Below are 11166 nucleotides of genomic sequence, written 5' to 3' on the forward strand. Positions count from 1 at the left end.
TGGGGTGCATGACCAGGTCACTTTTCAGAGGGCATCATCATCTGCACCATCACAGCCTCATCAGCTTGCCACTTTGCCACTATGGTGGCTCCTTTTGATCTCATCCCTAGGAGACCCCCACTTCTCTAATTTCCTAGCTATTTCCTTACCCTGTTAACTAATTACGCAGGCATTGTTAATTAATCCAGCCATTAGCTGTGATCTGACAGGGCATCATCACTGGAACTAATTCTAAGTTAGTGTGAACACAGACGCTTTATTTTCTTATCATGATTTGCATGCCCATCTTATATGGTGATGTTAGTCCAGCTAGCTTTAAAGCAGATGTGTAATGGTATGATCAGGCAGATCATCAGCATATAGCTAGATTGGAATGCAGGTACATACAGCTGAGTCAGTGGACTCGTGCATATGATTAGATGTCAAAGAGACGAGATGACACATGCATCATCTTATCTTGACTGACACTGCGTACCTTTTAACTGCTGCACCCAAGAATCTCTCTGTTTGCATGTAATGGTGGCCTAAGTAGGGTCGGGTCATATGCTGCAAGTTCAAAATTCGTCTCAAGTACAAATCGGTAGCTTGATGCCATGCATACATGTAACTAGCTAGGATTCTAGGATCGTCTTATAACTAAGTATTCAAGTTGCATTCATGCATTGGTCGATAGAGACTAAATTGTTCCCGTAGTTAATGTGAGAATCATTGGATTCTCTGCTGCTATAATTATTTGTACAGGGAAGCACTTTGGGTGACCAGCTTCAGACTGAAGTGTTGGCTTGGATAGTACTTACGGAGTATATGTTTTCTCTGAGGTAGCTTCCTTCATGCATCCGAGACAAGTGAGTGCCATATAAATAATGCTATCAGTTAACTGAATACTGATATATATAGCTAGAGCCGGAACAACATAAAGGCCTGGCCGGCCAACTAGTACTGATAGTTTAATACATGCAAAAGAGAACCTTCTCCTATATGCTACACATATGCCAAGTAAGTGATTAGTGATTACATCGAAAGGAATCTGCGTAATGTAATGAGGGCACGAAGCATTCCACAAAGATATACCTTTCCTGGCCCCTACTGGAATCCCATTGACAGCACAGATTAAAATATCTAGAAAAGAAATTGTGCAATGCCCATAGTATATATTGTAACTAGTTATGCATGTACTAGCAGCTAGCTATTTGCTTCTCTCCCAAGATACCAAACAATAAGGAGAGATCCAAAGCTTGATGAGGGTCACTCAGGCAAGGAATCAAATAGCGCAAAGCCGGTTTCGGCGTATGCTTTGCTTTCCTGCCAATTGTTTTTAGTAGGCGAAAACTTGCAACTTGACTTTCGTTCGTTACCGCTGAAGTAATATCAGTATATTACATTTGCCATATATTTGTTCAGCGTTTGAGCTTAATTTCAGTGCATGAAACTTGACGATTACGACACAAGTAGTGCACGACATGAGTTTCGATCAAGTAGGAGTTACTTCCTCCGCTCATTTTTATAAGACAAATAAGAGCATTCTCAACATGATGTTATTATAACCGTTACTTTGTCTTTGATGTCAATATCTCTTTTTATTAGGACCCATTTGTCATACTCCTCTGCCATTACTTCTTTTCTCCAACTTTTTTTTGGTAACAATAAGGTAACTGTTTTTGACTTTTTTTCTGCAAGAAAGTGGTACTGTACTTCTTCCTATTTTCTTTTTCTCCACTTAGGCAAAAAAGTGAAAAACCTGACATGCCACATGTGGCCGCAAGCAACGGTTGATTTGCAACTGTTCAAGATGTTCTAAGGGCTTATTCTGTTTACGGGATTTTTTTTTTGAGAACACAGTACAAACACAGACGCTCACATTGAGCACCTCCGAAAAACTCAGCCGGCAGATCTTAAGAGATTGATGAAGTTACCGCAGACGCCTCGCTATTCAGGGGCGGAGCTAGAGAAAAGAATGAACTGGTGCACAATAGTCTTCTTGGGTTGCTTACACTACGAATTTTCAGGACATAGTGCACTTTTCTTCATCTAACCTGGTGCACATTGCAAACTTTTATCCTGATTGCTAGTAAAAAAAAAATCTGGAACCTGGTGCCTGTGCAGAGGCTATGTAGCTCCGCCCCTGTCGCTATTGATGGGTACGTCACCTACCACTGAAAGAATAGCGCCGGTTAAATCACGTAGTAAATGTCACACTCATGTCAAGTCTAGAACTTGAACCTGAATGGGTTGGTTCCACCACAAGAAATCAGGCCGCCTGAGATAGGCTCAGTTCACCTGTTTACGGGATTTTGAAATCACATAAATAAGAAAAGTAGAAGACTGTAATGTCAAGCAATCTTCAAACCTTAAGATTTTTTCATGATGTCTCACATAGTACTAAGAATCCATGAAATTACGTCAATTTGGACATGATCCACATATCTAGACGTCTTTATTTATGTGAAACGAAAGCTGCAGATAGAAAAGAAGTCCTAGGGTTCAATATAAAAATCCTCTAAAAATCCTTCAAACCAGGAAAAGAGGAAGTATTTAATTGTTCCTGGAAAGGAAGCATTAATTTTATATTTTTATTGCTCTTTGGAGTTTAAATTGTGTGCACACATCGTACTATAAAGATCAAGTTCCATTGAAGTAATTAATTGTACATAGAACAGATGCAAATGTAGGGTACTTGTGTGAGTGTGTCCCTTTGTCGATGGCTACCATTTTATAAGTATATTTCTGGGGTGTGTTGGAGGGATGCATGGTCGGCAGGAGATAAGAGTGGCTAAGTCGTCGAGATGGCGACGATATGATATGGAGGTGAATGAGATACCTTAATTTGTCATCGATCGTTGGTTTCCTGCATCCATGCATCTTCTTCTTCGTCTTCAGGCCGGGTTGAATGAAGCTGTTATTTTCATGATTAATTGTTTCTTTGTCACCAGCCGGCCGGCTGTCATGCTCAACACGTACTAGTACTTCCGAACTAAGCGCCCGTTGGGCATTTCCTCGAGCAATTGCGAACTAGTAAGGTTCAGTTCAACAGCGGCCAGCAATTAAAGTGTGCATGCGAGATGCACGGGTTGATGGAGAGTGCCGCATATGTGTGCGATGAATTCTTGCCATGCATGTAGCTCAACAAGGACATCGACGGCGGCGAGAGAGCGGCTCCTCGGGAGTCGGAAAAGACGCCAAAGACAAAGTACAATGGCATGTCCGCGTCGTCATGGACTAGTAGCTGATGGCTGATGCTGCTCCAAAAAAGAACATGGACATGAACGCAGCGTGTTTGTGAATCTAGCTGGCTTGATTAAAGCCACGTTTCACACTCGCGGAACATGAAGCCCGAAGAACAAGGCGACAACGACCGCGACGATCGAATGTCCTTCCTTGTGTGTGTTTCACGCAAGCCATATGCCATTGCCACCACCAATAGATTGCATGTATGCATGGGTAAATGGGTTGTCGTTAGGGGCGGTCTCGAGCTACGAGATGTTCCAGATTTCTCTTAAATTAAGTTATATTTAAAATTTGATTAGTTTTACAGAAAAATGTGCCGACATCTACGATACTTTCTCCTTTTCACGAAGGTTCCCGTATTTGATTTCGCTAAGACAAGAATTAATTTGATAAAAAATATTTTATTAATATGTTTTTTTAAGATATGGAGTTTATATCAATATTGTTTTCAAAAGTATTGATAGGCACAAAAATAAGTTGGTTTCAAGTAAAAAGAATTTTTAAAACAGTAGATATGGATGGGGCTCTGGCGACTGAAACCCTAACCCACCTTCACCTTTCCGGCCGGCGATCTCTCTGATCGGTGGCCTTTGGCGGTGATCTCTCCGATCAATCTCTCCGTCTTTCTCTGCGCTTTTGTTTGATCCCCATCTCATGGCGGTGCACGCCTCCATCACGTTGGGATTGGACTTTGCGCCGGGAGTGGCTTTTCGAAAAGAAGTCAAGAGGATCCATGGAGTCCCCGTCCACCCTGAGGGTAAATCTAAGCACTTTTACTTGGCTGTTTCATTCGGACGTGCAAAATTTCGTTTGGATGTGGATTCGGTCGGTCTTGCTTTGGAGTGTTGCCTTGGGGGACTCTATGATGAGTTTTCGGTGGTTCATCTGCGGGATCGAGTTTTTCGATTTTCGGTCTCCACCAAATCTGTTGGTTTCATGATCCACAATTTGCATAAGTTTTCTTGTGCTCAGTTCAAATGTTTCTTCCATCTTTGGGGAAATGGTGTACCTCATTGGAATTCGGAGTTTAAAGCTTGGCAGCGTGAAAATCAGGAGGAATGAACCCTCATCCGGCTTTCTGATCGTTATGTCAATCGCGCCCTGAATGCCATGAACTCTGTTGCTTCCCCGGTTCTGAAATCTGCTTCCCGGGGCAAGAGGAAAGTTCATAATGTGACATCCGCTCCTATTATTTCTTATGAGGCCTGCAAAGGTTATTCGGCCCCTGATCCGGAGGTTCTGGTCATGGATTTATTAGACGCGGGTTATGATCATGCTGATGCTCGTGCTACCGTTCTTTGCCAGTTTAATTTGCCAGGGGTCATATTTTTTCCCGGGGTTACTTTGGATTCCCCTTGTCAGATTAATTTCGGTTCGTTTGATCGGGTTTCTCGTGAGGAGGAATTCTTGGCACCAACTGAGCCGGCTATTTTTCCTGCTCCGATTATCACGACCCGGACTTCTGCTCCGGATCATCTGGCTCAAACCTCGCTAAGCGGGTACTCAGGGATTTCAAATTTGGATGGCCATCTGGGCCTTTCTGCTGACCGTCTTTGTGGCTGGACAAGGTTGTGGATGACATTGCTTACCGTTTCTAGGACTGTGGAAATTGTTTGCGAATGGGCCACTCTGCTTCGGAGTGTTCGAAGCGCGTGCGTTGTAAAAGGCTGTTTTAAGCTGGGCCACATTCTGAAGGTGTGTCCTTCCAGGCCTAATGCCTCATCGTAGCAGCCTGAGCATCTATCTTATTCAGTTTTGGCGGGGGCTGATACGCCTCCTCTAATTCCGGACGGGACAGATACCTACCCTACTTGTTCCTCGGAGAGTCCGGATGCTACAGTTGAGAGGGTTTTCAAGAATCCCAATCTGCCATCGCTCTCCTTTGAATCCATGGCGAACTTCGAACTCGACCATGCTCCCTATGTTCCTCGCGGCATGGCGATTGAAGATGGCGGTCCGTTCCGCCTGCAATGCACCTTCGTCACACTCGCGGGTGCGCCGGCGCGCCACCATGAGTCCTACCTCATCACCTTGGTTGAGCTGCCACCGCCAACGGAGGAGGTTTCGGCCGTCATTGCTCAGGTGCATGTGTATTACGAGGTGGTCAATTTGCGTCGCCACCCCTTTGGTCTTGCTAGATTTCGCATGCGCAATGCTATTGATAGGGATGTGCTGGTCAGTTTGCTTCCTGTGGATTTTAGGCCTGGTCGCACACTGAGATTTGTCAAGCATGATGAGACCAATAATTTTCGTACAACTGAGTTTACTCGGAATGTGTGGGTCATGCTGTTGGGGATTCCTTTATATCTCCAGGACGATGCTTTCATTACACAAGCTGTAGAAACTTTTGGCAAGCTTGAGTATTGGTTTCAGAGAGAATCTACGGATGTTAGAGTTCTTGCCAAGGTCATTTATGAGGACGCCACCACTGTCCCTCGTGACATTGTGGTTAGGGAGGTCATGGTTGTTGGGGGAAGGACTGCCAGTTGGACAATCCCGGTTTATATTCTGAACAACGATTTTGCTGATGAGTTCCCCCCTCCTGAGATCAGCTCCCTCCACATGGTGGCAACCAGCATCTCTTGCCTGGTCATGCACCTGTTCAGTAGCAACCTGCTTGGGTTCCTGATCCTGCTTGGGACGTTGCTGGACAGGGGGGCAATTGGGGTCAGCCTCAAGATGAGGAAGATGATGACATGAAGGGCGTGGTTGATGAGTTGAACATCACCCCTCCGAGTTCAAGTTCTTCTGGTGCTCTGCTTCGTGCTACTGGGCCTAGCCTGACTCTGGAGGTGGTTTCCACTTGGAGGAATGAGGGCTTTTCTGATGGGTTGTCACAATGCAGGGCCATTGTGCCTTTTGTACCCCCAAGGCCTGTGGAATCTGATTTGCTTTTGTAGGCCTAGGCCTGGAACTTCGCTTCTGCTCTCCCCAGGATTTTGGCAGTACAGATACCAACTCAGTTGCCTTCCTTTCTGGGCCCAATACTTCCTATCACTTTATGCAAGAGATCTTGGTCGGTTGCTTTTGAGCAGAATTCTGGTTTCTCAATGTCTTGGCAGCAGGGGGATTTGGTTCCTAAAGTTGCTCCACGCAGGGTTGCTAGATCTCTCAGCTTTGATGCCGCCCCCCCCCCCCCCCCCCCGATGAGGATGTTCAGACTGTGACTCCAGTCTTTGCTCAGACCCCCCATTGTCACTCCTAAGAAGCGTGGGCGCCCCCCAAAGGTTACTATCCCTGTGGTCTCCTCTGGACTGCGAAGGTGCACTAGACAGAGTGTCAAGTTGGGTGGTTTCAAATTGGCTGGCCCAATTGATTCAGTCAAGAAGAGTAAGAGGCCCAGGGCATCTGCTAGAGGGGAAGACCAGCCCGTGATTCCTTTTCTGACAGTGGGGCAAGCTAGAAGGATTGGGTCTGATCTTGAGATAGCTGCTGAAGAGCTCACTGATACTTCCCTTATGGGTGCATCCACTGCTGCTGCACCAGCTGGTTCTGATGTTATTTAGACCTTGTTATTATCTTCAGCTCATGGTTGAGCTTATTTTGTGCTCCATTTAGCTGGTCTATTTGGATTGTCTGCTTTACATTATGGTTGTTTTAATGAATAACAATCATGGTGTTAAAAATTGGCGTGTTCTCTGTTGGAATGTGAGGGGCATTAACTCTGCTGATAGACATCGTGCCATTAGAAATAAGATTGAGGAAAGTCTTTGCTCTGTGGTTTGTTTGCAAGAGACAAAGAGAGATAGCTTTGATAGCTCTTATATTCACCAATTCTGCCCTAGCAGGTTTGATAGTTTTGTTTTTTCTCTTTCGGTTGGTCTTTCTGGTGGTATCTTGATTGTCTGAAATAGTTCTGTTTTCTTTGGAGCTCTTGTTCATATGCGCCCCTTTGGTATCATTGTTCGTTTTACTTCAGTGCACTCAGGGGAAACTTGGACCTTGGTGAATGTATATGGGCCATGTTCTGGGCCACAGAGAGATGTTTTTGTGCAATGGCTTTTTGACTTGGAAATTGATGAAGAGGATAATTTGCTTTTGCTAGGGGATTTTAATTTTATTAGGTCCTCTGATAACAGGAATCAACCTGGGGGAGATATGAATGATATCTTCCTCTTTAATGAGATCATCAGTCACCTTTGTCTGTTAGAACTTCCTATAAAAGGAAGGAGGTACACCTGGTCCAATATGCAATCTACTCCTCTGCTGGAACAGTTGGACTGGTTCTTTACCTCTCCTTCTTGGATCTCTGTTTTCCCTGACACTGTGGTGCTGCCACTGGCTAAGACTGCTTCCGATCATGTTCCCTGTGTTGTGGTTGTTAATACTTGTATTCCCAAATCAACTATCTTTCGGTTTGAGAATTATTGGGTTGAGCAAGCTGGTTTTCTCGAGGTGGTGATGAATGCCTGGAATGCCCTGACTAGGAGGGATGACATTGTTTTGATCATCTCTGAAAAACTTAAACGTGTTCGGTACTCGTTGAAGCATTGGAGTAAAAATATTTCAAAGATCAATGCCTTAACTGATGGATGCAATAGGGTCATTTTTATTATTGACTCTGTGGAGGATCAGAGGCCTTTGTGTACTGTTGAGAGGACTTTTCGTATTATTGTCCAGCGGCATCTTGCTAAGCTTCTTCGTTTCAGGCAACTCTATTGGAGGAAGCGATGCATTATTCGTTGGGTTAAGTTGGGTGATGAGAATACTAAGTTCTTTCATGCTATGGCAACTGAAAGGCATCGCATAAGTTCTATTACTCAACTGGTTTTGGATGATGGTAGGGTGGTCACCGATCATTATGAGAAGGCTGCAGCGTTGTGGGCTTGTTATCGGCAGCGCATGGGCATGTCTTCTGGGCCTCAGATGGCTTTCGACCTACATAATATCATTCAGCCCGTTGAGGATTTGGATGGGATTGTGGCCCCGTTTGGTAGAGAGGAAATTGATAGTATTGTGAAGAGGATGCCCATTGATAAGGCCCTGGGCCGGATGGTTTTAATGGGCTTTTCATTAATAAATGTTGGGGCATTATCAGAAATGATTTCTATACTTTATGCGAGGCATTTTTCCATGGATCTTTGTCTTTGCAGTGCTTAAATGGGTCCTTCATCACGCTGGTTCCCAAGAAGAACTCGCCGAAATCAGTCAATGATTACAGGCCTATCTCATTGACAAATTCTTGTCTAAAATTCTTGACCAAGATTGTTGGGGATAGATTGCAGGGACAGATTTTGCGATGTGTGCACGCCAATCAGTATGGGTTTATTAAATCTCGTACTATTTAGGATTGTCTCGCTTGGGCTTTTGAATATCTGCACATTTGTCAGCAATCTCGAGAGAAGATTATTATCTTAAAGCTGGATTTCGAAAAAGCTTTTGATACTATTGAGCACTCGAACATTCTTCAGGTCCTTCAGGCTAAGGGATTCCTTGTTAAATGGATTGGTTGGGTTAAGGAGATTTTGTCTTCTGGCACTTCTAGTGTTTTACTCAATGGTACTGTTGGCAAGAGTTTCCACTGCCGCCGGGGTGTCAGGCAAGGTGACCCCTTGTCACCTTTACTCTTTGTTCTTGGTGCTGATCTCCTTCAGTCGGTGATCAACGAGGCTTTTAGGCAGGGGAGATTATCGCTTCCAGTGCCGGCTTGCCATTTGGATGATTTTCCGGTTATTCAGTATGCGGATGATACCTTGTTAATCTTGCCTGCTCGTCAGGATCATTTGGATGTGCTGAAGGAGCTGCTTCTGACTTATGAAACCTCCACTGGGCTACGGGTCAATTTTCATAAATCGTCGATGATCCCTATTAATCTGGTAGACGGGGAGGTGGACATGCCGGCGGCTAACTTTGGTTGTGTTGTGGGGACCCTCCCTTTCACATATTTGGGTTTGCCGCTGGGAACTACACGACCGCGGGTTTGTGATTTCACTCCTTTGCTTGATAGGGTGGAGCGTCGTCTTACTGCAAGCTGCTCCTTCTTGTCTCAGGCTGGTAAATTGCAGATGGTCAATTCTGTGCTTTCTTCGCTTCCCACATATTATATGTGTTTGTTGCGTATCCCTCAAGGAGTGATCGTCGATTGATCGTGCGAGGAGACACTGTCTTTGGAGTGGGTCTGCAAAAAATCGTCACCGTCAGTCTTTCGTGGCTTGGGATGCTGTTTGTCGACCAAAATCCAGAGGGGGTTTGGGGATTGTCAATCTCAGGCTTCAGAATGACGCCCTGCTCATGAAACACCTGCATAAATTTTATAATTGTGCCAGGGTGCCGTGGGTGGAGTTGATTTGGAATTGTTATTATGCTCATGAGGTCCCCCATGCTGCTAATCTGTGTGGATCTTTTTGGTGGAAGGATATTATGAAGCTTTCGGATCAGTTTTTGCCCTTCACCAATTGTCATGTGGGGGATGGGTTGTCGATCCTTTTTTGTTTCGATCCTTGGCGTGGAGATCCCCTCTGCCTGCAATTCCCCCGGCTGTTTTCTTTTGCCACTGATTTCAAATGGTCGGTTGCTCAGGGCTCTCATGTTGATGATGTTTTAAATATGTTGCAATTGCCTCTTTCGGAGGAGCCTTACTTGGAGTATGAACAGCTGGTTGTAGGCCTCTTTCAGAATATTCAGCATGACCAGCCGGATGGATGGACTTATTCTTGGGGCACCAATTACTCTTCATCTAAAAGATATGGGCTGAATTTTGATCATTTGTCAACTCGCCCTGATCTGATGAGGATTTGGAAGATTGGTCTTACTCACAGAGTTAAGGTCTTCACTTGGTTTTTGATTAATGATCGTTTGAACACCAGGGATATGCTGCATAGGAGACATTGGAATGTGACAAATGACTTTATTTGTGTTTTGTGTCACTCGGGCATGTGGGAGGATTGGCAGCACTTATTTTTTGGGTGCCAATTTAGTCAGCGGATTTGAAATTATCTTCAGATTCAGTGGTCTGCCGGTGTGGATTTGAAGCAAATTATAAGAGACACGCAGAGATCTTTTGGTCATCCTTTCTTTGTAGAGGTGGCTGCCATGTGTTGTTGGCATATTTGGAAGCAGCACAATAGATGTATTTTCGATGGTATTAGGCCTTCCTTTAGATCCTGGAGGAGAGATTTTGTTGAGGACATTTCTTTGCTTCAACATAGATTTAAACCTCCCTGGATAGCCCCCTTCCTCCTTTGGCTGAGGTTTTTACCTTAGTTTTGTAATTTTAACCCTGTACATATTTTTGTGATTAATGAAAACAACTCACTGTCGGGGCTTCCCTACAGTTTCCGGTCAAAAAAAAGTATTGATAGGCCAAATCTTGTCTTAACGAAACCAAAATATGGCCACCTTTATGAAAATATATGATGGCGGATTTAATAAAAACAAATTAAGTTGTAGACGCCGATAAATTTTTCTATAAATTTAATAAATTTTTAAAAAATATGACTCAGAATAAAGTTCGGACTTCCTATATAAGGAGTATTTAGAAGAAAAGAACCGTACCAATTTACCACTGGCGTCAACTCACCATCGTTACTTGTGAGTACGGGCGTGCAAGTGCAGGCCATTCCATGCGTGCAACTTAACTTATAGAAATAAATAAAATAAGGAACAGAACAATTAGCCTAAGTCTCGGATCCGCCGCGCAAATGCATGGTCGGCGCATCAGGGATGCTAAAAGGAAGAAAATGTTCTATGTCCTGGGAATAGACCAACCGATCCAGCCAAGCAGCCAACAAATGGCGAAATGAAGAATGATTTTATATGCTATAAGGTTGAAAAATGGAGTAAGTCGCACTCTCTCGCTCTGCGCTTTCGGTGAGCAATCCCATGACTCTTTTGCTGCTGTATTCTTTGTCGTTTTGGATTCGAATTAGCATCATGCGGGACATGACAGGTCGCGCAGCTTCGACGGCTGGAGCACCCAAGCATACTTGATCGACTTTCTGC

At 44.3% G+C, this 11166-nt stretch overlaps 1 long non-coding RNA gene across 1 annotated transcript; it reads right to left on the reverse strand.

Annotated features, from left to right (window-relative positions):
- Positions 1–1949: 1949 nt before the first annotated feature.
- LOC112272012 lies at positions 1950–3034 on the reverse strand. The gene is made up of 3 exons (XR_002965656.1): positions 2819–3034; positions 2221–2277; positions 1950–2153 (listed from the first exon to the last, which is right to left on the reverse strand). It is a non-coding gene; the product is annotated as an uncharacterized LOC112272012 (long non-coding RNA).
- Between the last annotated feature and the right edge of the window lie 8132 nt (positions 3035–11166).

The sequence above is a fragment of the Brachypodium distachyon genome, chromosome 3 (genome assembly GCF_000005505.3).
Source record: "Brachypodium distachyon strain Bd21 chromosome 3, Brachypodium_distachyon_v3.0, whole genome shotgun sequence".
Lineage (NCBI taxonomy): Eukaryota > Viridiplantae > Streptophyta > Magnoliopsida > Poales > Poaceae > Brachypodium > Brachypodium distachyon.